The 26,566-nt window shown below is 40.3% G+C and overlaps 1 pseudogene; it reads right to left on the bottom strand.

The window, feature by feature from the left end:
* The window catches only part of LOC130680192 (PRKC apoptosis WT1 regulator protein-like), a 28,850-nt pseudogene extending 9,670 nt beyond the window's left edge, over nt 1-19,180 (bottom strand).
* Between the last annotated feature and the right edge of the window lie 7,386 nt (nt 19,181-26,566).

Raw genomic sequence — 26,566 nt, 5'->3', positions numbered from 1 at the left:
ATAAAGAATGCATATAATTCAACACCTAAAAAAAATAAAGCAATTAAAAAATGGGCAGAGGATCTGAATACATTTCTCCAAAGAAGAAATACAGATTGACAGCAGACACATAAAAGATGCTCAACATTGCTAATTATCAGGAAAATGCAAGTGAAAACCACAATGAGATATCTCCTCACACCAGGTAGAGTGACTGCTATTAGCATGTGGAGAAAAGCACACCCTCTTATGACACTGGTGAGAATGTAAATTGGTGCAGCAACTGTGGGAAGCAGTATGTAAGTTCCTCATAAAATTAAAAATAGAAATACCATATAACCCAGTAACTCCACTTCTAGGAATTTACAGGAAGAAAACAATCTTTATTTCAAAAAGATATATGCACCCTTATGTTTATCACTGCATTATTTACAATAGCCAAAATATGGAAGCAACCAAAGTGTCAATAGCAGATGAATGGTTAAAGAAGAGGCGGTACATATACACCATGGAATATTATTTAGCCAAGAAAGAGAGAATTCCTGCCATTTGAGACAACATTAATGGCTATAGAGGTAATTATGCTATGTGAAATATACCATGTAGAGAAAGGCAAATACCTTCTGATTTAACTTATTTGTGGAATCTAAAAACACAACAAAAAAGGAACAAAATAGCAGTAGATTCATAGACACTGATAAATGACTGCTGGTTACTGTGTGTGGAAGGATTTGGATGGGTGGGTGGGGAAGGTGAGGGGGCTGAAGGGCACAAACATTCTTGATCAAAAGCTGATCACAGGGTTGGTAGTACAGCATGAAGAATATAGCCATTGATTCTGTACCATCTTCCTGTGTTGACAAACAGTAAATTCACTAGTTGGTGTGAGGATTTAATAATATGGGTAACTACTGAGTGAGTGTGTTTTACACTTGAAACCAATATAAGATTGTATATCAACTATATTTCAATAAAAATACAAAATAAAATTAGAAATATTATAAAAAATTTGCCATGGGTATATTAAATGTCTTGTATTATTTTAAAGAACTTGCTTTCTAGTTCTAGCTTATTGAGTATTTTTATCATAATAGTGTATAATTTTATATAATTCATTTTTTTAATCTGTTGGAATTTTTTCCCTTCATTCTATTTTTGTATTTTACATTGACTGATTTTATTGCCTTGAAAAACCTTTGCAATCCTAAACTAAATCCCTAAACATTGTCTTATGGTGTATACTCTTGGTTTCAAACACTTGTATTTTTTGAGCATTTTCATATTAACATTCATAAAACATAATACTTTGCTGTGTTCTTTTCTCTTGATACCATTTTCTATGTTTATTGTCAGTGTAATTCAGGCATTGTACAAAGAACTAGGAAGTGTTCTTGTCAATTTTTTGATTTTTCTTTTCTTTTTGATGATGTAGATCACCATTGATCTTAATTCTTAAATATTGGTCAGACTATGCCAGCAAAGATATCTGATTTGTACTGGTTTGGTAGAGAAGTTTTTAAGTACTAACTCAATCTCTTGTGTTATATGTCCACTAATATTTTATAAGTGTTCTTGTGCCTATAGTAGTAATATACGTTTTTTGGTGAATTTGTCCATTTCATCTAAATTATCAAATGTGTTGGCAGTTGTGTGTTCATAGCATTCTCTTGTAATCATTGAATTTCTCTAATTTCCTGCCCACTTGCAATAGTGCCCCAAATTTCTTTTTTGCTGTTATTTGCATCTTCTCTCTCCTTTTTTAGTCAGTCCAATTAGAGTTTGTCAACTTTGTTGATCAGTTCTTTTTTTAATGTAGGAAAATTCACATAACTGAATTTAATATCAGCCATTTTTAACTGCATAGGTCAGAGTTCCTATAACATTCCTACTGCAGGGAAACTATCATCATCCATCTCATTACATTTATCATCTGGGAAAACTGAAAACCCATTCAGCCCTGACTCCCATGCTTTTGCCCTGACCACTGACAATCATCAGCCTACTTTCTCTCTGTGATTTTAGTACTGTCAGTATCTCATATAAGTGGATTCATGTAGTGTGTGTTTTTGTTACCAACTTATTTCCCTTGGAATCACATTCTCGAGGTTTAACCATGTCATACTCTATGACATAATTTCCACCATTTTTACTTTGACAGAGTATTCAATTTTAGGTATGTGCCACATTTTTATAATCCACTCATCTGTGGGACACATGACTTTTCCATGTTTCAGCTGTTGTGGATAATACTGGTGAAAACATGCCCACAGATGTCTCTTCATGACCTGGCTTTCCATTGTTTAGATACATGCCCAGAAGGGGAATTGTTCCATCATATGGTAATTCTATTTTTCTATTTTTGTTAAAAAAATAACAAATAGGAAGGAGGGGTGGAAGATGGCAGCGTGAGTAGAGCAGTGGAAATATCCTCCCAAAACCACATATATCTGTGAAAATATAACAAAGACAACCCTTCCTAGAATAAAGACCAGAGGACACAGGACAATATCCAGACCACATCCACACCTGAGAGAACCCAGCACCTCGTGAAGGGGGTAAGATACAAGCCAAGGCCCGGCGGGAGCCGAGCACCCATCCCCCCAGCTCCCGGCGGAAGAAGAGCAGGCAGAGCGGGAGGGAGACGGAGCACAGGACTGCGGAACACACAGCCCCAGCCATCCGGGCCAGAGTGCGAACACAGTACGTGCCCAGGGGGCCCTGGATGCTAGGGAAACAGGGCAGCAAGAACAGTGAGCAGGCACCGGTGGCCTGGTGCTAGAGGACACCTGAAAAACGTGCGACCATTTTTTTTTTTCTGTTTTGTTCTGGCGAGCGCTTTTTGGAAGTCTTAAAGGGATAGGGCCCCCAATACTAGGGAAACATGGCAGCAAAACCGGTGAGCAGATGCCTGAGGCTGGCGCTGGAAAATAAAGAAAAACGAGCAGCCACTTTTTTTTTTTATTTTAAATTTAATTTTTTTTTTGTGTGTGTGGTCATTGTTTTGTTTTGGCGGGTGCTTTTTGGAAGTCTTAAAGGGGCAGGGTGGGACACAATACAGAGGTAGGGAATCCGGGGATCTCTGGGCACCCTAACCCCTGGGCTGCAGGGAGCAGGGAGGACCCTTACGGAGGTAAATAGCATCCAGGCTGCTCCCCCTCCAACACCACTCCACCACTTTGGAGCAGAGGCCCGAACCAGGCCACAACCACAGCAACAGAGGAGATAAACTCCATAGCAGCACGGCAGGAAGCAGAAACACTGTCTGCATGCAGCTGCCCAGCACAAGCCACTAGAGGTCGCTGTTATCCCAGGAGAGGAGGGCCACAAACCAACAAGAAGGGAAGTTCTTCCAGCCGTCACTCGTCCCAGATCTGCAAACTATTCCTATCACCATGAAAAGGCAAAGCTACAGGCAGACAAATATCACAGAGACAACACCAGAGAAGGAGACAGACCTAACCAGTCTTCCTAACAAAGAATTCAAAATATGAATCATAAACATGCTGACAGAGATGCAGAGAAATACGCAAGAGAAATGGGATGAAGTCCGGAGGGAGGTCACAGATGCCAGAAAGGAGATTACAGAAATGAAACAAACTTTGGAAGGGTTTATAAGCAGAATGGATAGGATGCAAGAGGCCATTGATGGAATTGAAACCAGAGAACAGGAACGCATAGAAGCTGACATAGAGAGAGATAAAAGGATCTCCAGGAATGAAACAATGTTAAGAGAACTGTGTGACCAATCCAAAAGGAACAATATCCGTATTATAGGGGTCCCAGAAGAAGAAGAGAGAGGAAAAGAGATGGAAAGTATCTTAGAAGAAATAACTGCTGAAAACTTCCCCAAACTGGGGGAGGAAATAATCGAACAGAACACGGAAGTACACAGAACCCCCAACAGAAAGGATCCAAGGAGGACAACACCAAGACACATAATAATTAAAATAGCAAAGATCAAGGACAAGGAAAGAGTTTTAAAGGCAGCTAGAGAGAAAAAGGTCACCTATAAAGGAAAACCCATCAGGCTGACATCAGACTTCTCAACAGAAACCTACAGGCCAGAAGAGAATGGCATGATATATTTAATACAATGAAACAGAAGGGCCTTGAACCAAGGATACTGTGTCCAGCACGACTATCATTCAAATATGATGGTGGGATTAAACAATTCCATGACAAACAAAAGCTGAGGGAATTTGTTTCCCACAAACCACCTCTACAGAACATCTTACAGGGACTGCTCTAGATGGGAGCACTCCTAGAAAGAGCACAGCACAAAACACCCAACATATGAAGAATGGAGGAGGAGGAATAAGAATGGAGAGAAGAAAAGAATCTCCAGACAGTGTATATAACAGCTCAATAAGCGAGCTAAGTTAGGCAGTAAGATACTAAAGAGGCTAACCTTGAACCTTTGGTAACCACAAATGTAAAGACTGCAATGGCAATAAGTACATATCTTTCAATAGTCACCCTAAATGTTAATGGACTGAATGAACAAATCAAAAGACATAGAGTAATAGAATGGATAAAAAAGCAAGACCCATCTATATGCTGCTTACAAGAAACTCACCTCAAACCCAAAGACATGTACAGACTAAAAGTCAAGGGATGGAAAAACATATTTCAAGCAAGCAACAGCCAGAGGAAAGCAGGGGTTGCAGTACTAATATCAGACAAAATAGACTTCAAAACAAAGAAAGAATCAAGAGATAAAGAAGGAAACTACATAATGAAAAAGGGCTCAGTCCAACAAGAGGATATAACCATTCTAAATATATATGCACCCAACACAGTAGCACCAGCATATGTGAAACAAATACTAACATAACTAAAGGGGGAAATAGACTGCAATGCATTCATTCTAGGAGACTCCAACACACCACTCACCCCAAAGGACAGATCCACCGGGCAGAAAATAAGTAAGGACACAGAAGCACTGAACAACACAGTAGAGCAGATGGACCTAATAGACATCTATAGAACTCTACAGCCAAAAGCAACAGGATATACATTCTTCTCAAGTACAAATGGAATATTCGCCAGAATACACCACATACTAGGCAACAAAAAGAGCCTCAGAAAATTCCAAACGATTGACTTCCTACCAACCAACTTTTCAGACCACGAAGGCATAAAACTAGAAATAAACTGTACAAAGAAAGCAAAGAGGCTAACAAACACATGGAGGCTTAACAACACGCTCCTAAATAATCAATGGATCAACGACCAAATCAAAATGGAGATCCAGCAATATATGGAAACAAACAACAACAACAACCCAAAGCCCCAACTACTGTGGGATACAGCAAAAGCAGTCTTAAGAGGAAAGTATATAGCAACCTAGGCATATTTAAAGAAGAAAGAACAATCCCAAATGAATGGCCTAATGTCACAATTACAGAAATTGGAAAAAGAAGAACAAATGAGGCCTAAGGTCATCAGAAGGAGGGACATAATAAAGATGAGATAAAAAATAAATAAAATTGAGAAGAATAAAACAATAGCAAAAATCAATGAAACCAAGAGCTGGTACTTTGAGAAAATAAACAAAATAGATAAGCCTCTAGCCAGACTTAAGAAGAAAAGAGACTCAACACAAATCAACAGTATCAGAAATGAGAAAGGAAAAATCATGACGGACCCCACAGAAATACAAAGAATTATTAGAGAATACTATGAAAACCCACATGCTGACAAGCTGTTAAACCTAGGAGAAATGGACAACTTCCTAGAAAAATACAACATTTCACGATTGACCCAGAAAGAAACAGAAATTCTAAACAGACCAATTACCATCAATGAAATTGAAGCGGTAATCAGAAAACTACCAAAGAACAAAACCCCCGGGCCAGAAGGATTTACCTTGGAATTTTATCAGACATACAGGGAAGACATAATACCCATTATCCTTAGAGTTTTCCAAAAAATAGAGGAGGAGGGGATACTCCCAAACTCATTCTAAGAAGCTACCATCACCCTAATATGAAAACCAGGCAAAGAGCCCACCAAAAAAGAAAACTACAGACCAATATCCCTGATGAACATAGATGCAAAAATACTCAACAAAATATTAGCAAACCAAATTCAAAAACACATCAAAAGGATCATACACCATGACCAAGTGGGATTCATCCCAGGGATGCAAGGATGGTACAACTTTCGAAAGTCCATCAACATTATCCAAAACATCAAAAAAAGAAAGACAAAAACCACATGGTCACCTCCATAGATGCTGAAAAAGCATTTGACAAAGTTCAACATCCATTCATGATAAAAACTCTCAGCAAAATGGGAATAGAGGGCAAGTACCTCAACATAATAAAGGCCATCTATGATAAACCCACAGCCAACATTATATTGAACAGCGAGAAGCTGAAAGCATTTCCTCTGAGATTGGGAACTAGACAGGGATGCCCACTCTCCCCACTGTTATTTAACATACTACTGGAGGTCCTAGCCTTGGCAATCAGACAAAACAAAGAAATATAATTAATCCAGATTGGTAAAGAAGAAGTTAAACTGTCACTATTTCAAGATGACATGATACTGTACATTAAAAACCCTAAAGACTCCACCCCAAAACTACTAGAACTGATATCGGAATACAGCAAAGTTGCAGGATACAAAATCAACACACAGAAATCTGTGGCTTTCCTATACACTAACAACGAACCAACAGGAAGAGAAATCAGGAAAACAACTCCATTCACAATTGCATCAAAAAAAATAAAATACCTAGGAATAAACCTAACCAAAGAAGTGAAAGAATTATACTCTGAAAACTACAAGTCACTCTTAAGAGAAATTCAAGGGGACACTAACGGTTGGAAATGCATCCCATGCTCGTGGCTAGGAAGAATTAATATCGTCAAAATGGCCACCCTGCCCAAAGCAATATACAGATTTGATGCAATCCCTATGAAACTACCCGCAACATTCTTCAATGAACTGGAGCAAATAATTCCAAAATTCATATGGAAACACCAAAGACACCAAATAACCAAAGCAATCCTGAGAAAGAAGAATAAAGTAGGGGGTTCTCACTCCCCAACTTCAAGCTCTACTATAAAGCCATAGTAATCATGACAATTTGGTACTGGCACAAGAGTAGAGCCACAGACCAATGGAACAGACTAGAGAATCTAGACATTAACCCAGACATATATGATCAATTAATATTTGATAAAGGAGCCATGGACATACAATGGTGAAATTACAGTCTCTTCAACAAATGGTGCTGGCAAAACTGGACAGTTACATATAGGAGAATGAAACCGGTCCATTGTCTAACCCCATATACAAAAGTAAACTCAAAATGGATCAAAGAACTGAATGTAAGTCATGAAACCATTAAACTCTTGGTAGAAAACATAGGCAAAAACCTCTTAGACATAAACATGAGTGACCTCTTCTTGAACATATCTCCCCGGGCAAGGAAAACAACAGCAAAATGAATAAGTGGGACTATATTGAGCTGAAAAGCTTCTGTAAAGGAAAAGACACCATCAATAAACAAAAAGGAACCCTACAGTATGGGAGAATATCGTTGAAAATGACAGATCCGATAAAGGCTTGACGTCCAGAATATATAAAGAGCTCACACGCCTCAATGAACAAAAAACAAATAACCCAATTAAAAAATGGGCAGAGGAACTGAACAGACAATTCTCCAAAAAAGAAATACAGATGGCCAACAGACACATGAAAAGATGCTCAACATCACTAATTATCAGAGAAATGCAAATTAAAACTACAATGAGGTATCACCTCACACCAGTAAGGATGGCTGCCATCCAAAAGACAGAGAACAACAAATGTTGGCGAGGCTGTGTAGAAAGGGGAACCCACCTACACTGCTGGTGGGAATGTAAGTTAGTTCAACCATTGTGGAAAGCAGTATGGAGGTACATCAAAATGCTCAAAACAGACCTACCATTTGACCCAGGAATTGCACTCCTAGGAATTTACCGTAAGAATGCAGCAATCAAGTATGAGAAAGATCAGTGCACCCCAATGTTTATCGCAGCACTATTTACAATAGCCAAGAATTGGAAGCAACCTAAATGTCCATCGATAGATGAATGGATAAAGAAGAAGTGTTACATATACACAATGGAATACTACTCAGCCATAAGAATAGGGCAAATCCAACCATTTGCGGCAACATAGATGGAGCTGGAGGGTATTATGCTCAGTGAAACAAGCCAAGCAGATAAAGAGAAATAACAAATTATTTCACTCATCTGTGGAATATAAGAACAAAGGAAAACTGAAGGAACAAAACAGCAGCAGAATCACAGAACTCAAGAATGGACTAACAGGTACCAAAGGGAAAATGACTGGGGAAGATGGGTGGTTAGGGAGGCATAAGCGGGTGGGGGAGAAGTAGGGGGCTATTAAGATTAGCATGCATGGGGAGGTAGGAGAAAAGGGAGGGCTGTACAACACAGAGAAGGCAAGTAGGAATTCTACAACATTTTGATATGCTGATGGACAGTGACTGTAAAGGGGTTTATAGGAGGGACCTGGTATAGGGGGAGAGCCTAGTAAACATAATATTCGTCATGTAAGTGTAGATTAGTGATTCAAAAAAAAAAAAAGGCAGTTCCTGTGTGGTAACCTCCAATGAGTTCTACACAAGGGTATAAAGGGCATATAAATGTGTAGGCAAAGGGTCTGTCTGTGTTTATACAGAAGACCAAAGCCTAATTGGGCAACCCCGAAAATGAACTAAGATTAGATATGAAAAAGAACTTCCAACATCAGCACTCTCAGGAAGTCTCATGCCAGAAGATGATCATCAAAAAACCCCAAGAAAAATCCACGCACTGCTACAGCTGTAGATGCACTCATCCCACCAGTTCCTGGACTTGCCATGGGAATGAGGATGGAGATATCTAGGCTGGCCTGTGCATACAGTAAAACAACAAATTTGACTGGATTTATACTGTTGGAACTCAATCAAGAATTAGGAGAAGTGCAAATTGTAGTGCTCCAAAATCTTACAACTACCAACTATTTACTGTTAAAAGAACATAAGGGATATGAACATTCCCCAGGAATGGGTTGTTTTAATTTGTCTTATTTCTCTCAGACTGTTCAAGTTCAGTTGGACAATATCCAACATATCATAGATAAGTTTCCACAAATGCCTAAGGTGCCTAACTGGTTTTCTTTGTTTTACTGCAGATGGCTGGTAATTACAGGTATGCATTGGTTATGTAACTATATTCCTATTATGTTAATGTGTGTGCACAATTTAAGTAGTAGCTTAAAACCTATACATGCTGAAGTTACTCTACAAGAAGATATGTCAAAGAAATAATCAATCTTCCCATGTTTTCCACCGCCTGCTACTTCTATAGCTTTTCTTCTTCCTTCCTAATTACAACCCTTAAATAGAATTCGTGCCTCATATCAAATTTACCGAGTATCATAATTCTTCCAAGTGGTAAATATACCTCAAGACAAATGCTGGGCATAGAAGCCACAGGGCATAAATATGCAAAGAAGTGAAAAGCTAACCTTTTCAAACAATAAGGCTTCTCTCTCACTTACCAACTTAACATTTCCCTGTATGACCCCGGAAGATGACTGGTTAGGCAGAGACGGGTAAGATTCCTCAAGGGAGGAACAACCTAAGACAGGCACAGTCGCAGGGAGGCCATCAGGTGAGAAAATGGGGATCAGCAGATGTGAGGCTTAGAACCTCCCCCCTCATGTTCTGAGAGAAATCTTCTGCACACAGGGATGTTTTATTGCCCTTGTCCAGCTCAGATTAACACATAGTCTTCAGGCACACACCTGATCATCTATATTTGCTCTCTTACAACACTAAACTCTGTTTTCTACCTTTATCTCGTATCTACCTACCACTTCAGCGTTTTATTAAAAATAATAATAATAGAGAAATGTGGTATCCACATATAAATCAAGTATAAAAATCAAATGAATGTTCATATTTTATCTGACTGTTTATAGTTCATAATGCATGAACAAAACCGAAAGCTTCTGTGATGAGTGCCCCTGTAATGTTCACCATGTATCTTATTCACTATGTAAGAATTTGTACTCCATGTAAGAACTTGTTCGTTATGCATCAGAAGATTGGAGACTGACGAAAATTAGGCTTGGGGTGGATTAATGATTGTGCATTGTGTATTGACCCCCCTATACAGAATTTTATTGTTGTTAACAACCATTTGATCAGTAAATATGAGAGATGCCCTCACCAAAAAAAAAAAAATTATATATATGTACATATATATATATATATATATATGTACATATATATAAACACACTTCCAATTGTAAAATAAATAAGTAACCGGGATGTAATGTATAGCTTAAGGAATATAGTCAAAATATTGTAACAACTTGGTATGGTGATAGCTGGTACCTAGAATTATCATGTATATAAATGTTGAATCACTGTGTTGTACACCTGAAAAAAAAAAAAAACCCCAACTAAGATCCACGCACTGCTACAGCTGTAGATGCACTCATCCCACCAGTTCCTGGACTTGCCATGGGAATGAGGAAGGAGATATCTAAGCTGGCCTGTGCATACAGTAAAACAACAAATTTGACTGGATCTATACTGTTGGAACTCAATCAAGAATTAGGATAAATGCAAATTGTAGCGCTCCAAAATCTTACAACTACAGACTATTTACTGTTAAAAGAACATAAAAGATATGAACATTCCCCAGGAATGGGTTGTTTTAATTTGTCTTATTTCTCTCAGACTGTTCAAGTTCAGTTGGACAATATCCACCATATCATAGATAAGTTCTAACAAATACCTAAGGTGCCTAACTGGTTTTCTTTGTTTCACTGGAGATGGCTGGTAATTACAGGTATGCATTGGTTATGTAACTATACTCCTATTATGTTAATGTGTGTGCACAATTTAAGTAGTAGCTTAAAACGTATACATGCTGAAGTTACTCTACAAGAAGATATGTCAAAGAAATAATCAATCTTCCCATGTTTTCTGCCGCCTGCTACTTCTATAGCTTTTCTTCTTCCTTCCTAATTACAACCCTTAAATAGAATTCGTGCCTCATGTCAAATTTACCGAGTATCATAATTCTTCCAATTGGTAAATATACCTCAAGACAAATGCTGGGCATAGAAGCTACAGGGCATAAATATGCAAAGAAATAAAAAGCTAACCATTTCAAACAATAAGGCTTCTCTCTCACTTACCAACTTCACTTCCCTGTACGGCCCCGGAAGATGACTTGTTAACCAGAGATGGGTAAGATTCCTCAAGGGAGGAACAACCTAAGACAGGCACAGTCGCAGGGGGGTCATCAGGTGAGAAATTGGGGATCAGCAGAGGTGAGGCTTAAAACCTCACCCCCCTGTTCTGAGAGAAATCTTCTGCATATGTGGATGTTTTATTGCCCTTGTGTAGCTTGGATTAACACATAGTCTACAGGCACACACTTGGTCATCTACATTTGCTCTCTTACAACGCTAAACTATGTTTTCTACCTTTATCTTGTATCTACCTACCACTTCAGCATTTTATCAAAAATAATAATAATAAAGAGAGAAATGTAGTATCCACATATAAATCGAGTATAAAAATCAAATTTTTCATATTTGAACTGACTGTTTATAGTTCATAATGCATGAGCAAAACCAAAGGTTTCTGTGATGGCTGCCCTTGTACTGTTCACCATGTAAGAACTTATTCACTATGTAAGAATTTGATCTCCATGTAAGAACTTGTTTGTTATGCCTCAGAAGATTGGAGACTGATGAAAATTAGGCTTGGGGTGGATTAATGATTGTGCATTGAGCATTGACTCCCCTATACAGAATTTTATTGTTGTTAACAACCATTTGATCAATAAATATGAGATGCCCTCAAAAAAAAAAGTATACACTTCCAATGGTAAAATAATAAGTAACTGGGATGTAATGTATATAAACAAAATATTGTAACAGCTTCTTACGGTGATAGCTGGTACCTAGAATTGTCATGTATATAAATGTTGAATCATTATGTTGTACACCTGAAACTAATGTAATATAATACCGTGTGTCAACTACCCTTCAATAAAAAAAGTTATCTACAAAAGGAAAAAAATAACAAATAACCTTTGTTAGAGTTTTGCACTGTTTTCCACGGTGTTTGTACCATTTTGTGTTCCTGCTAACAGGAAATATTTCCTTATTTCTCCACATCCTCATCAACAGTCAGTATTATGTAATTTTTGCTTTGATGGCTCATTATAATTTTGACTTGTAATTCCTTAATATCAAGTGATGTTGGGTATCTTTTCTGTTACTTATATTTGTTTATGTTCTTGAAGAAAAGGCTCTGCAAGTCCCTTGCCCATTTTTGACTGAGTACTTTCTGCTGTGGACTTTTGGGAGTATCTACATATTCTAAGCATTAATCCCTTGTCAGACATTGATTTGCAAATATTTTCTCCCATTTTGTCACTTGCCTTTTAACTCTGCTGTCATTCTCTTCCATGTGCAAAATATAAAAATTTTTCATGGAGTCCTATTTGTAGATTTTTTTCTTTGTTGTCCTTGCCTTGATGTCATATTCCACAAATCATTGCCAATGTCAAAGACATTGCCATTAAGGTTTTGACATTTTTTAAGAGAATTTTAAAAATATTTTTAGATTCTATATTTGTTCATAATTTTTTTGAAAAATTTTTGTGTATCATCAACTTTTAGTCTTACTGATTTTCTCTATTGTTCAATTCACTGTTTTATGTTTTTTTTTAATCTTTGTTATTTTCTTCTTCTGGTTTTAAGCTCTATTTGTTTCTTTCTTTTCCCTATTTTCCAAGGTATAACTTCAGTTTATTGATAAAAGATCTCTTGTCTTCTTAATATAGTTCTTGAAAGCTGTAATTTTCTCTCTGAGCTCTGCTTTAAGTGAATCCCATGAGTATGACAGGCTGTTTAGTTTCATTTTTATAAAATTATTCTCTAATTTCACTAGTAATTTCTTCTCTGACACTTTGGTTTTTCTGAGAGTGTAGTTAATTGTCATAAATTTATAAGCATTTGAGATTTACTCCTTTTTTCTTTCTAATTTTATCCTATTGTCATCTGAGAAGATACTTTTAAAAATAATATTTAAATATTAAGGTTGTTTTATGGTATAAAATATGATCAATCATATAAAATGTCCCATGTTCATGAGAAAAAGAAGTATTCTATTTGGAGACGGAATGTTATGTCTATATTACTCAAGTCTAGTTCATTTATAATATTGTTCAAGCCCTCTATTTCTTTGTTGATTTTCTATTTAGGTGTTCTGTCCACTTTTGAGAATAGTATATTGAAATACCCAACTTTCATGTACAATCAAAATGGACAATGCACACAAATGGTGTGTGGAGAACACACAATGTTAGCATAAGAAACACAAACTTCTGATAATGTTCTAATACATAACATAAATAATATTTATAGGATGAAGAATGAGAGCCTGCCTGTAACGGTGTTGAATGAAGTCACTTATGTTTCTGTACATTGAATGTGGATAACACATGGTGGCTGGGATTTGGAGAATCCAAAGTCAGGAAAGTAAAATGAGTGACAATTCATATCACAGAAAAAAGTACAGAGTGGAACACACATGAACAATCCTGATCAGATAGAAAATAGATTTTCCCCACAAAATCTTAGAAAGTCTTAACTCTGGATGAATTTTACTTGTATAATGTTTATTTCAGTGTTGAGTTAAATATTATTGTTCCAGGAGTAGAGGGGAATTTTTAATTAGGAAAAAGGGTGTTTGCTATTTCCATGATGTTTTGATATATAGATAACCACATGCTAATCTCAGAATTAAATCTTAAAATTAACAAAGTTTTGTGGTCATTGTTACAGACCCTAACTGAGCAAAACCCACCAGCTGTTCTCTTTCAGATACAATTGCTGCAAGGTCTGAATTTATATTAATGTTTATCCATGTATCTATGTTTTGCTAATTCAAATAATAGTTACTAAAAAGTGTCACATTCTGTTTTGATTTGTTTAACCCCAATGGGTCACTGAAACCTGCCTAAGTATATCTGTTTCTTCTGTTCTTATAGCATTACACCTCATAGCATTGGCCACACATTATTTATTCATGCCCTTATCCATAAGCACCTTAGCTATTCTAACTCCCATCTTACTGAAGAATTTTGTTTCTAAAAGTATCTTCACCCAAGATTGGTATATACACACAATGGAATATTATTAACCCATAAGAAGTAAACAAATCCTACCATTTGCAACAACATGGATGGCGCTGGAGGGTATTGTGCTCAGAGAAATAAGCCAGGCGGAGAAAGTAAAGTACCAAAGGATTTCAGTCAATTGTGGAGTATAGCAACAAAGCAAAACTGAAGGAACAAAACAGCAGCAGACTCACAGACTCCAAGAAAGGACAAGTGGTTACCAAAGGGGAGGGGAGGAGGAAGTTGGGTGGAGAGGGAGGGAGAAGGGAATTGTGGGTTATTATGATTGGCACACATGGTGTGTGGGGGGTTCACAGGGAGGACAGTGTAACACAGAGAAGTCAAGTAGTGACTCTGGGGCATCTTACTACACTGATGGAGAGTGACTTCAATGGGGTATGGTGGGGGGATTGATAATATGGGTGAATATAGTACCCACAATGTTTCCATGTGAAACGTTGATAAGAGCATCTATCAGTGATACCTAAATAAAAATAAAATATCTTCAGCCTTTTATACTCCCCTCAGCACGACACTGTGAGTTCTTGCTAAAGTGGAGTAAAACAACAAAGCAAAACTGAAGGAACAAAACAGCAGCCGACTCACAGACTCCAAGAAAGGACTAGCAGTTACCAAAGGGGAGGGGAGGGGGAAGTGAGACACAACTTTCCAATAGTTGCCACTCTTGCAATTTTAAAGTTTCATCTCATTTTCATTTCAGTTTCATTTCTGATTGCTAGTGTATTAGACGTCCTCTTAACTTACAAGAACGTAGAAATTATCTTATGGGCATTTTAATGTACTTTTCTGCCTATTTTTAGTGTATTTCTGGACATATCACTTTGATTTGAAAGTGTTATTATTGTATATTTAATATATCAATAGAATATATTTTTCAATTAGAAAAAATCTGTTTTCCTCTGTTTATTTACATTTTGACCCTATATCTTTGAAGAATTAAATTTTCTTTTAATATCACAATATATTGTTTCCTGCATCATTTCTGTTTCAGTAATGTTTGTGGAGCTTATGCTGACCTAAGATTCCAAAGAATCTCTGTTTCTAGTATATTTTGTATCTTTTAAACTGTCTTTTAGTAGCATCTAAGCTTTCTATAATATATGATGTTGAAGGTATACTATTAGTAAATTTTACCTAAAAATTTAAAAAGTAAAAATATTGTCAAAATCAATAATGCTTTAAATTTATCAATACAATTGTTACTACCAATATTACTACTATTATACCTACTCTGATAGAGTCCAAATCAGGAGACAATTTGTGATTATATCTCCACCTCATCTCAGAATGGCAGAAACTCTAGTTTTGCTTATGCTTTAAAAAGGTGATGTTTTCCTTCTGGCAGAATAATCCCAGAAATACTTGGAATTCTGACCTTACAATTATTTTATTATTTAATCATCTGTTCAAATATATATTTAGTCATGGAAGTAATCCACATTAATTGTAAAATTAGAGAATACAAGGCAATATAGATCATGCTATCTATCAAAAAGCTGTTTCAAATCTCCTTGAAATTAATTCTATATTCCATGTCTATAGCTTAAGTTCCAGTTTTAAATGAACACTGGGCAGTTACTTTTAATAAGCTGGATCAGTACAGTGCTCATAGAAAACACTCCTGGTTCCTGGAAAAATATATTTAATGAGACCTCACTAACCCTGAATATGTGCTGTTTACATCCCTGTCCATTTAGATTGGGAGAAATGAGCATATTTAGCTTCTTTAGGTTTTTTACTCTAAAATAACTCAGTCTACTACCTCATCTGTAGGCCTATAAGGAATTTTGGCTTTAGAAATAAAAGGACACAGAAGGACCGAAATAATTACTATGTGGTAACTGCCTGAGACTCCTGAGGGTGTGAACCAACAGTCAATTGAAAACCTATTTCCCAATGGTGTACATTTGTTTTTCATAAGCCAGTGTAATTTTATTTATATAGACTTATTTATACTTTTAAGACCCTACCTTACTGATGTATAATTCATATATCATTCATTAATATATAGTATGTATTCCTGTTTTAATTCAGAGTTGTACAATCAATATCACAATCAATTTTGGAACATTTTCTAATCACAGAAAGAAACCCAACATGCTTTAGGAGTTACTCCCAAGTTCCTCAAACTTCTTTTAATTCTAGGAAATCATTAATCTACTTTCAGACTCTATGGGTTTGCCTATTTGTATCTAATATATAAATGAAATTGTACAATATGTGCTTTATAAATTGCCTTTTCCAACTGAGTGTAATGTTTTTCAGGTTTCATTCAAGTTATAGGATGTATCAATGAGTTACTTTTCCTTCTTGTCCAATAGTATTCTAGTACATGAATATACTCTAATTTCTTATTAATTTATCAGTCAATGAACATTTTAGTTACTTCTACTTTTTTGGTCACTATGAATAATGTTATTTTAAACATTGACATACAAATTTCTTGCAGACATGTGTCTTCTTTTATCTATATACCTAGGAATGGAAATACTATGTCATATGTTAACTCTGTATTTAATCATTTGGAAACTGCAAGCCTGTCTTTCAAAGTGGCAAAACCATTTCATATTCCCAACAAAAATATATGGTGCGCAAATTTCTCTACATCCTTATTAACACCTGTTATGCCTATTTGCAGATGGCATGATTTTCTGTATAGGAAACCCTAAAGAGACTATACCATAAAGCTGTCAGAGAAATTTGCATTCAGTAAAGTTACATGATATTAAATAAATCCACAGAAAAGTTACATTTCTATAACTTAAAACAAAGTATCTGAAAGAAATTTAAAAAGCAATCTCATTTACAATGGTATAGTATTGAAAAGCAATAAAATACTTAGGGATATATTTAACCAAGGAGATGAAAGACCCTATACAATAGAAACTATACGGCCTTGATCAAAGAGATTGAAGAAAATAGTGTCTATCAATAGATGAATGGATAAAGAATATGTGGTACATATACACAATATTCAGTTATTAAAAGAAAAGAAATCCTGATTTACAACAATATGGATAGATCTAGAGGGTATTATGCTCAGTGAAATAAGCCAGGTGGAGAAAGACAAATACCATATGACTTCACTTGCACATGGAATCTAAAAATGAAATAAAACAAAATGATCAAAACAGTAATTGACTTATATAAATGGAGGAAAGACTGGTTGTTACCATGGTGGAGGGCTTGGGGTGGGTGGGTGGGTAAAACAGGTGAAGGGGATAAAGAGGCACAGAATCACAATATAATATAAATTAGTCACAGGAATGAAACTATAGGATAGGTAACATAGTCAGTGGTTCTGTAACATCTTTCTATGTTGACAGACACTAACTACACCAGATGGGGTGAGGATTTAATGATATATATGACTGCTGAAACACTGTGTTGTATACCTGAAACCAATATAATGTTGTGTGTCAAATGAACTTCAATAAACACAGAGCAACAAGACACATGGTCCTCAGCATACATCACAGAGTTAGAATCATCTATCATGTCCCCCATATTCTCTGGTAGGCAAAAAAAATTCTGTTAGACCAGATGTTCAAAAGACTTAAAATTTACCCTCCAGGAACCAGATACAAATGGCTGAAACTTTCTTTATACATGTGTATTCTTTTCTAAGCAGCATAATACTAATCATTCCTAAAATGACATTACATTTTTTTTCTTGTGAAGCGTACATTCCAGGTCCACTCTCCTAGCTACCCTCACACAGAGAGCATAGTATTGTTAACCACAGTTTTAGTTAGGCTCGTGGAACTCAGTTGCAGCGTGGGGAGAGCACAAAGGTAGTGCAAGGCTTTCCAGGTGTTTGAACAGTGGTGTGTGTAATTAGCAGCCTGCCCCTCAGGTTGTAGCTATGATGATGATGCCAGGGTTCTTGTTCGCAGAGTCGAAGAAGGAATTTTGCACTCAAGGTAGGAGAGCAAGTCAGAGGCTTTTATTTGGAGATAAAGTGAGAGGATAGAGCTCCTGGCTCATGCCAAGAGAAGAAAGAGAGCCCTGGGTGGTGCATTGTTTAGGGGATTTATATGCAGTTGAGAGAAAAAGGGCTAGGGATGCAGACCTGCTAAGTGGTCCCAAAATGTTTATATTTGAAGAGACATTTTTTTGTTAGTTTTACAGGTTAGTTTATAGGCTTTTTGTTAGTTTTATAGTTTTACAAGAAACATACTGCTCTTATTTCCTCCCAGGATAGCAGCTTCCTGGTCTGGGGGTGTATCAATCAAGAGTGCCCGCGTTGCTTCCAAGGTGTGCTGACTTATTGTCTGCTGGTTAAAGAGTATGTTAACAAAGTTACTTTTTAAAATTGGGTTTTAAAGTGCAACCTTCAGGATGGAGTCCTTCCTGTTTTTACTAGGTTGTTTACAAGGTGCTTGCTAAATTAATTGCCCAGGTTGCAAATGACTTGATTAGGGCTGGAGGAGGAAAAGCAGCACCTGGGTAAAGTCAAAAAGCAAGCTGGGCCCCCCAGCAGTCTACAGCAAATCCCACGTCATCTTGCTTTGTTTCCCACCCCACACCCCCAAGGCCCTCATGCCCCTTTGCTTCAGCCCATGGTCCCCATCTCAGTGAAGGCTAATAGAGGACAGCAGTTTTGTGTGGTTAGCAGCCTGCCTTGCGGTTGCTGCTGATAAGCAAATAGATGCCTTTTTAGGAAGTCTGAGCTCCAAGTGCACTGTGCCCTGGAGGCCGGAGCGAGTCACCACTCCAGTCACTGTCAGGAAGGACCCACCCCTAGCCCACTGGCTCCCAGAGCCACGCCTTCCGGGCTGGACCCTGCAGCAGCCACAGAATCCCAGATTTGCCCCCAAAAGCCAGAGCAAGGCCGAGGGCGGGCAAAGACTGCTTCCATTGGCTCGGTGGCCATTCCGAAACCCGCCCATCAGCGAAGCTCCAGGACAGGCACACAGGCCTCCTTCTGGAAGGCTGGAGGTGTGTGTCAGTCTGGCACCCATGGTGACCTGTAGGCGGGAGTGAGCCTAGAACCTTCTCCTTGGAGTCTTCTGGACAGACAGACATCCAAGGCTTCCAGGGCCAGGTGGCCCCTGCACGGCAAATGAAACCCCACCCGCAGGCGAGTATGCGCTTCCCCCAGAGGTACCGGCGAGCTGCAGCCCCATGGAGGGAGCGGGTTTGCATGATGGCCCCTGAAGCAGAAGGGGAAAAGGTTCTCGTCTTTACAACAAACGTGATGGCGGCCGCCCGGGTAGAGCATCAAGAGGGCGCCCGCCCGAAGGTCAAGATGGTGCTCACCTGGGAAGAGAGGCTGTGGCCAGCCTGCGGCCCCGGGTGTGTCCTGGCTAGGGTGCCGGCCACTCGAACTGAGCCCGGCTGGTGAGTGTAAGACCCAATGGCCTTATTCCAGTCTGCGCTTCTCCCAGTGAGGAGATGAAGGCCACAGCAGATCGATGCAACAAGCAAGAGGTTTATTGTTATTCCAGCTAGCTGGGGTCCAAGTGTCTGCCCAACACAGTGGGTTTCAACAAGGACCCCGAGCACTCAGAGTCAAGGGTTTATATAGCATTTTCAGAGTACTTAACTCGTAGTAATTTTACACAGCTATACATTATTCTTGCAAGACATACATCCTGGGGTTAGGCAAGAGCAAGATAAGACCATTCTTCAATTGTCCGGGCAGTTCCGCAGGATAAGCTTGGTATGTAGGATTAACTGACCAAGGTTAGCTGACCAAGGGTCACCACTGCCTTATTCCGGTGTTCATGATTGATTATCTTGTTTTTCTTGGCCTTACCCAGTTCCAGTTCACACACACTTAGGAAATGGCTTTTAGGCCCTTAAGATGGCTACTCTTATGCTAACCTATTCCTATTCTTACATTCCCCTCTTCTTCTTGTATCTATTTCAATCATGAAACTAGGCGTCATCTGTTTGGTCAACACTCTGATAGTCCTGTCTCAACACTATGATTTGCATGGTGCTAATGCGTTCTTTGATAAAGGTAACTAGGCGGTTTATGATGCAGGGGCCAAAAGTTAGAATTAATATTAAGATTATTAGTGGCCCTACTAGAGTAGAGATGAGGGTAGTGAACCATGGCGAGGAGTTGAACCAGGACTCAAACCACTCTTGGTTTTGTTCTCTTTCTCTTTTCCTTTTTGCTAACCTTTCTCTAACTTTGGCCATGGAGTCTTTTACTACTCCTGAATGATCTACATAGAAGGAACATTCTTCTTTAAGGGCAGTGCTCAGTCTGCTTTGTTGGAGGAATAACATGTCTAACCCTCTTCTATTTTGTAGGACTACTTCTGATAAAGAAGTTAAAGAGTCTTGCAGGGTGGATATGGATTTCTCTATTTCTTCTAAGTCTGCATCTATGGCTTCTCTGAGACTGTGGTAATGCTGGTTTTGGAGAACTAGTGAGGATGTTCCTGTAGCTACCCCCGCTGTCCCCAGACTGAGGCCTAGCAAGAGGGAGATAGTTAGACTCACAGGTTCTCATTTGACTCGAGGCAGAGACTGGCTTAGTTGGGACAGGACTTCATCATAAGAATGATAAATGAGGTGGGGTATTAATTGTACTAGAATACAAAAGTCAGAAGTTTTGCTTAACTTCTGGGAATGAACACATGGAGTGACTCTGGTTTGGCAGGCCCATCACCCATTAGACGGGGGAATATAATAAGTTGGGGTGATGCTTATTACTTCTGTCCTGTTGCAGAGGGAGGTGTAAGTTTTGGGAACTCTCCCAATGCAGGTTCCCTGCCCACTTACAGAGGATAAAGTGAGTCTTGGTCCTTTCTGCTGCCATCTATACTGGGCGGGGTCAGGAGACTGGTTGAGAGCATTTACAAATGCTATACTTTCATAGTAAGGGGGAGCAACATCATAGCATAACCAGTAGGAGTGAGTTAGCTCAGGACGGGAATTGTTGATAACTTGGAAAGAGCCTTTGATTAAACTAAGGAGCCAAGACTGCTGGCTTTCTATGGAGGGGGCTGGTGTCCAAGCTGGGCTCAACAGGCTCTGGGGAAGGGACTTAGGGGCTGTCATCTTGAGGGGCTGTCTAGGGGTTTTGGGTGCTTCGGGTTTCAATAATTTATTTGAACCTGAGGCTATCTCGACTATTGGCTCAACTTTTAATTTGACTCGGATAATGGTTCCAAAAGGAGGGTTCTGATAAAGATAAAGGCCCCATGTTAACCCTGTCTGCCATTGGGTGTCTTTTTTTCCTTGTTCTGTGAACTGGAGCCTGAGCAGATTACAGTCTGGGCTGTACCTAGTTCGGGTACATGGTTTAACAAATGAGAGAGTGATGAGCTGGGGAGTTACTTGGCACTTCCACTCCCCATCACTGGTAGTAACACAACTCCAGCGTGCACAGTATCGGGACTTGGCTCCTCCACACTGCTGCTTCTCTGGCCCTGTTTGAAACCCTGGGCACGCATAAAACTCATTTTGACTCACAGAGACTCGGCGCTGTTTTTCTTGCCAGTCTCCCCCTCCCATTCCAACCGGACAGAACTGAGGGACGCAGGGAAGAGGGGGGCCTGAATGCTGACTCTTGCCCTTTCCACCTCTCTTTTCTAAGTCTGTTACTTTATCTAGGTTAAAGTACAGGTTAGGGAACCACGTGCCTAAGGGGGTTGTATGGGAAGTGCGGTTGTATATTTCATGAGTTTCCCAGTTCTCTATTTCCTAGGTGAGCCGATAGGGAACATGGGGGTTAGGGTCGCTGAGTGCAAAAAGGGAAAGGCACAATATATATAATAAGAGCGGCACAGTCTTAACTTTTGTGAATTGTCTTTGTCCAGCTGACATGGTCATCTTGGAATAGAGTTTTTGGGAACGGTGTGTGGGTCAGCTGAACGGCGCTGGTGTCTCTAGGCATGCATCTGGTCACTTTAGGGGTCTTCTGGTGATTTTAAGCGGAGAGGATTCTCCATAGATTGAGCTCTCCATGCGAGATGGTCGTCAGCTGTCTCGGCTGAAATAATGGGTTTCACATGAGATGCGTGGATCCAGGTGGCAATCCCGTCGACTTTGACTGCTGTTGTGGTGGTCAGCAACACTAAGTAGGGTCCTTTCCACCGTAGCTCAAGGGTCTGCGCTCGATGTCGCCTTACAAACACAAAGTCTCCAATTTGGAACGGGTGGGCTGCTTCTGAAGTGCCTTGCTTATAGACTGCTTTTAGTTGGGTCCACACTTCTCTTTGGACTGGCTGGAGAGCTTTCAACCTATCATATAAATCGTGGTTGTCAGTCTGGGTAATGGGGAAGGGGTCATGCAGGCAAGTAAGCGGGGCGGGGGAGCCATACAAGATTTCAAAGGGGGTTAGATTGAGATGAGTAGGGGTATTCCAAGCTCGGAACAAGGCCAGGGGAAGGAGCACCATCTAGTCTGAGCCAGTCTCTATGGTCAATTTAGTTAAGGTCTCTTTTAGGGTTTGATTCATCCTTTCTACTTGCCCTGAACTCTGGGGTCTATACGTGCAATGTAATTTCTAATTGGTCCCCAAATACTTAGCAACTCTCTGACTTTACCAGGTGATGAAAGCAGGTCTGTTGTCAGATCCTATTACCTTAGGTATCCCGAAATGAGGAAATATTTCTTCTAGTATTTTCTTTATTACCACTGCAGCTGTTTCCTGCCTTGTTGTTAAGGCTGCGACCCATCCTGAGAAGGTATCTACAAACACTAGGAGATACTTAAATTTATACCTCTCTGGTTTAATTTCAGTAAAGTTGATTTATCAAAACTGTCCAGGCCAGTTCCCCCTTGCCCATTTTCTAGTCCAATTTCTCTTCCCGGGCGAGTTTGTTTCTTGACAAGGAACGCACGACTTAACTACTGATTCAGCTACTTGCTGCAGGTTTGGCACATACCACCCGGAGTTTAAGACAGTCTAAGTTTGTGCACTCCTAAGTGTGTCCACTGATGCATCTGTTTGATTATGGCTTTGGCAGTTGCTTGCGGCAGGATGATTTTTCTATCTTGGGTGCACCAGGCTCTCTTCTGTTCATCAAAATTGTGAGTACGGTCTTTGAAGATTAGTTCTAAATCTGCTGGGCTATATTGATAGGGTGGCAGGCTTGGCTCAGGCTGGGTTTCAGAGAGGAAGATTTCTACTCTCTTTGCGGCCTCTTCTCGGGCAGCCTGGTCAGTCATATTTTTGCCTACAGCGATGTGGGACTTCCCGTGTTGGTGAGCAAGGCAATGAATTATACTTACTTTGGCTGGTTTGTGCAGAGCTTCTAAGAGTGCCGTGATTTCCGGCTTGTTTTTTATTTCTCTTCCTTCGGAGGTGAGGAGTCTTCTTTGTTGGTAAATGGCTCCATGCACATGTGCTGTCGCAAAGGCATACCTACTATCTGTATAGATGTTAATTTTCTTTCTGGACCCCAGTTCTAGTGCTCTCATAAGGGCAATGAGCTCAGCTTTCTGAGCCGAGGTTCCCTCAGGGAGGGGCTGAGCCCACACTATTTTTTCTCCATCTACTACTGCTGCTCCTGTCTTCCACTTTCCTTGGTCTAGATAGTTGCTTCCATCTGTGAACCAGGTAGCTTCAGCATCTGGTAAAGGCAGGTCAGTCAAGTCTTTACGCCACCCATGGGCTTCGGTTAATACTTGCTGGCAGTCATGCACCAGGGGCTCAAGATCGGGGCCTGGCAGCAAAGTGGCCGGATTGAGACTGGTCGGCAGAGAGAATGTCACCCAGTCGGAGTTGAGTAACAGGGCTTGGTAGTGAGTTATCCGAGCAATTGTAAGCCACCGAAGCAGGGGCTGCCGGATTATGCTTTCTAGCACGTACGGAGCAGTCACGGTTAGATTTTGCCCTAGGGTCAATTTGTACGCATCTTTGACTAGCAATGCTGCTGCAGCGATTATTTTCAAACATGCAGGCCAGCCGGCGGCTACTGGATCTAGTTTTTTAGACAGGTATGCTACAGGCCGTTTCCACGGTCCGAGCTTCTGAGTCAGCACCCCTTTGGCTATCCCCCTGTTCTCCGCCACGAACAGGTGGAAGGGTTTTGTCACATTGGGGAGTCCCAGAGCTGGGGCGGACATCAATGCCAGCTTAATGGCATCAAATGCCTTCTGTTCTTTCTCTCCCCAAGAGAACGGTCCAGCTTTGGTGAGAGGGTAAAGGGGAGCTGCCGTCTCTGCGAACCCGGGGATCCATAGCCTGCAAAATCCTGCAGTCCCCAGAAATTCTCTGACTTGCTTAGGAGTCTCAGGCAGAGGGATATGGAGAACAGTCTCTTTCTTCGCATCTGACAGCCACCTCTTCGTTTCTCATAACACATAGCCCAGGTAGCTTACCTGTCATTTGCAGATTTGTGCTTTCTTGGCTGATGCCCGATATCCTAGAGTTCCTAATTCTGCCAGAAGTTTCTCAGTCCCTTTCAGTCAATCTTCTTTCATTTCAGCTGCAAGCAGAAGATCATCAACATATTGCAACAAGGTTACCTGGGGGTTAGCTTCTCGATAAAGCGCCAGGTCTTGGTTGAGAGCTTCATCGAAGAGGGTGGGAGAACTTTTGTATCCTTGTGGGAGCCGGGTCAACGTGAGTTGCCCCGTCACTCCTCTGTCTGGGTCTCTCCATTCAAAGGCGAAAAGCTCCTGACTCTTTGGCGCAAGTTGGAGGCAGAAGAAGGCATCTTTTAAATCTAAAACAGTATACCAGCCTCGGAGAGGTGGCAAGGAACTTAAAAAATTATAAGGATTAGGAACTGTGGGATGAATGTGAACTACCTGCTTGTTAACTTCTCGCAGGTCCTGGAATGGATGGTATTCATTTGTGCCTGGCTTCCTGACAGGAAGGAGTGGGATGTTCCAAGCGGATTGACATCTGCGCAATATCCCCAACTGGAGGAATTGGGTTATATGGGGCCGGATTCCCTCTCTGGCTTCTATTGGCATAGGGTACTGGCGAACGGCTATGGGGGTGGCTTGTGGTTTTAGTTCAACATAGACGGGCGGCCTATGTTTAGCCTTCCCGATTCCCGCCGGCTCTGCCCATGCCTGAGGGAACTTTCTTAGTCACAGGCTGAGATCTCCCGAGCCTGGGTTCTCTCTTTCGAATTCAAAGAGTCTATACTCATCTTCTAACATCACAGTCAATATCTGGATGGGGTCCTCTGAGGGCCTTTTAAGCTGTGGCCCCTCTGGCAGGAAATGGATCTGGACTTTCATTTTTGTGAGCAAGTCTCTTCCCAATAAAGGATATGGGCAATCTGGGATCACGAGGAAAGAGTGAGACACTAATCCTGTTCCCAGGTCTACCGTCCATGCAGTGGTCCAAGAGTACAATTTATTTCCCATGGCTCCCTGGAACCATGATTTCCGATTTGAAAGCCGTCCTTCAGCTTGTTGCAATACTGAGTGCTGTGCCCTGGTGTCTACTAAGAATCGAGTAGGTTTCCCCTCCACAGTTAAGGTTACCCTAGGTTCGGGGAGGGGCTCTGAACCCCATCTCCCCTAATCACTGTCCTCATGCATAGTCAGAATTTTGGGGTGGGTAACGGGTTTTTCCCACTGCTGAGATTTCTTTTTCTTGTTTGGGCATTCTCTGGCCCAATGTCCTTTCTCTTTACAGTACACACACTGATCTTTATCTAGCTGCTGTCTCCTGCCACCTGGCCCTGGTTTGGGTTCTCTGGTCTCTCTCACAACAGTGGTGAGGATTTTATGGAGGTTGCGTTCTTGCCATCTTTCTTTCCTCAGCTCTCTTTCCTCAGTCTCTCGCAGCTTCCCACCCTCTTTTTCCTCTTCAGTCTATTATGATACACTTTCTCTGCCACCTGTACTAAGTTTCACAGGGTTTTGTCCTGCAGTCCTTCTAGCCTTTGCAATTTCCTCCTGATGTCTTTACTAGATTGATCAATAAAAGCCACAATAACTGTGGCTTTATGTTCCTCACTGACTGGATCATATGGAGTGTACTGCCAAAAAGCCTCTATGAGTCTTTCTAAAAATGCAGAGGGGGATCCATCAGGTTCTTGAGGGACTCCCCTTACCTTAGCCAAATTGTTGGGGTGCCTCGCCGCCCCCCTGAGACCTGCCATCAGAGCCTGGTGGAAGACTTTCAGGTGCTCCTTACCTTCCGGGGTGTTGAAGTCCCAATCAGGTCTGTTCAGGGTAAACCCCTCCTTGATGATGGCTGGATTCTGAGTGGGTCACCTATTGGCCCCCAGTACATTCATCCGGGCCTCTAGGAGGATCCGGTCTTTTTCTTCCATTGTAAACAGGACCTGTAACAACTGGTTGCAGTCATCCCAAATGGGCTGATGTGTGAAAAGTAAAGATTCAATCAGATTGATCAACCCTCTGGGATTTTCTGAAAAAGGGGGGTTTTGGGTCTTCCAGTTGTAGAGGTCTG

Source organism: Manis pentadactyla, chromosome 13 (assembly GCF_030020395.1).
Source record: "Manis pentadactyla isolate mManPen7 chromosome 13, mManPen7.hap1, whole genome shotgun sequence".
NCBI lineage: Eukaryota > Metazoa > Chordata > Mammalia > Pholidota > Manidae > Manis > Manis pentadactyla.
The sequence above is the reverse complement of the archived record's forward strand: the minus strand, read 5'-3'. Positions and strand labels throughout refer to the sequence as shown.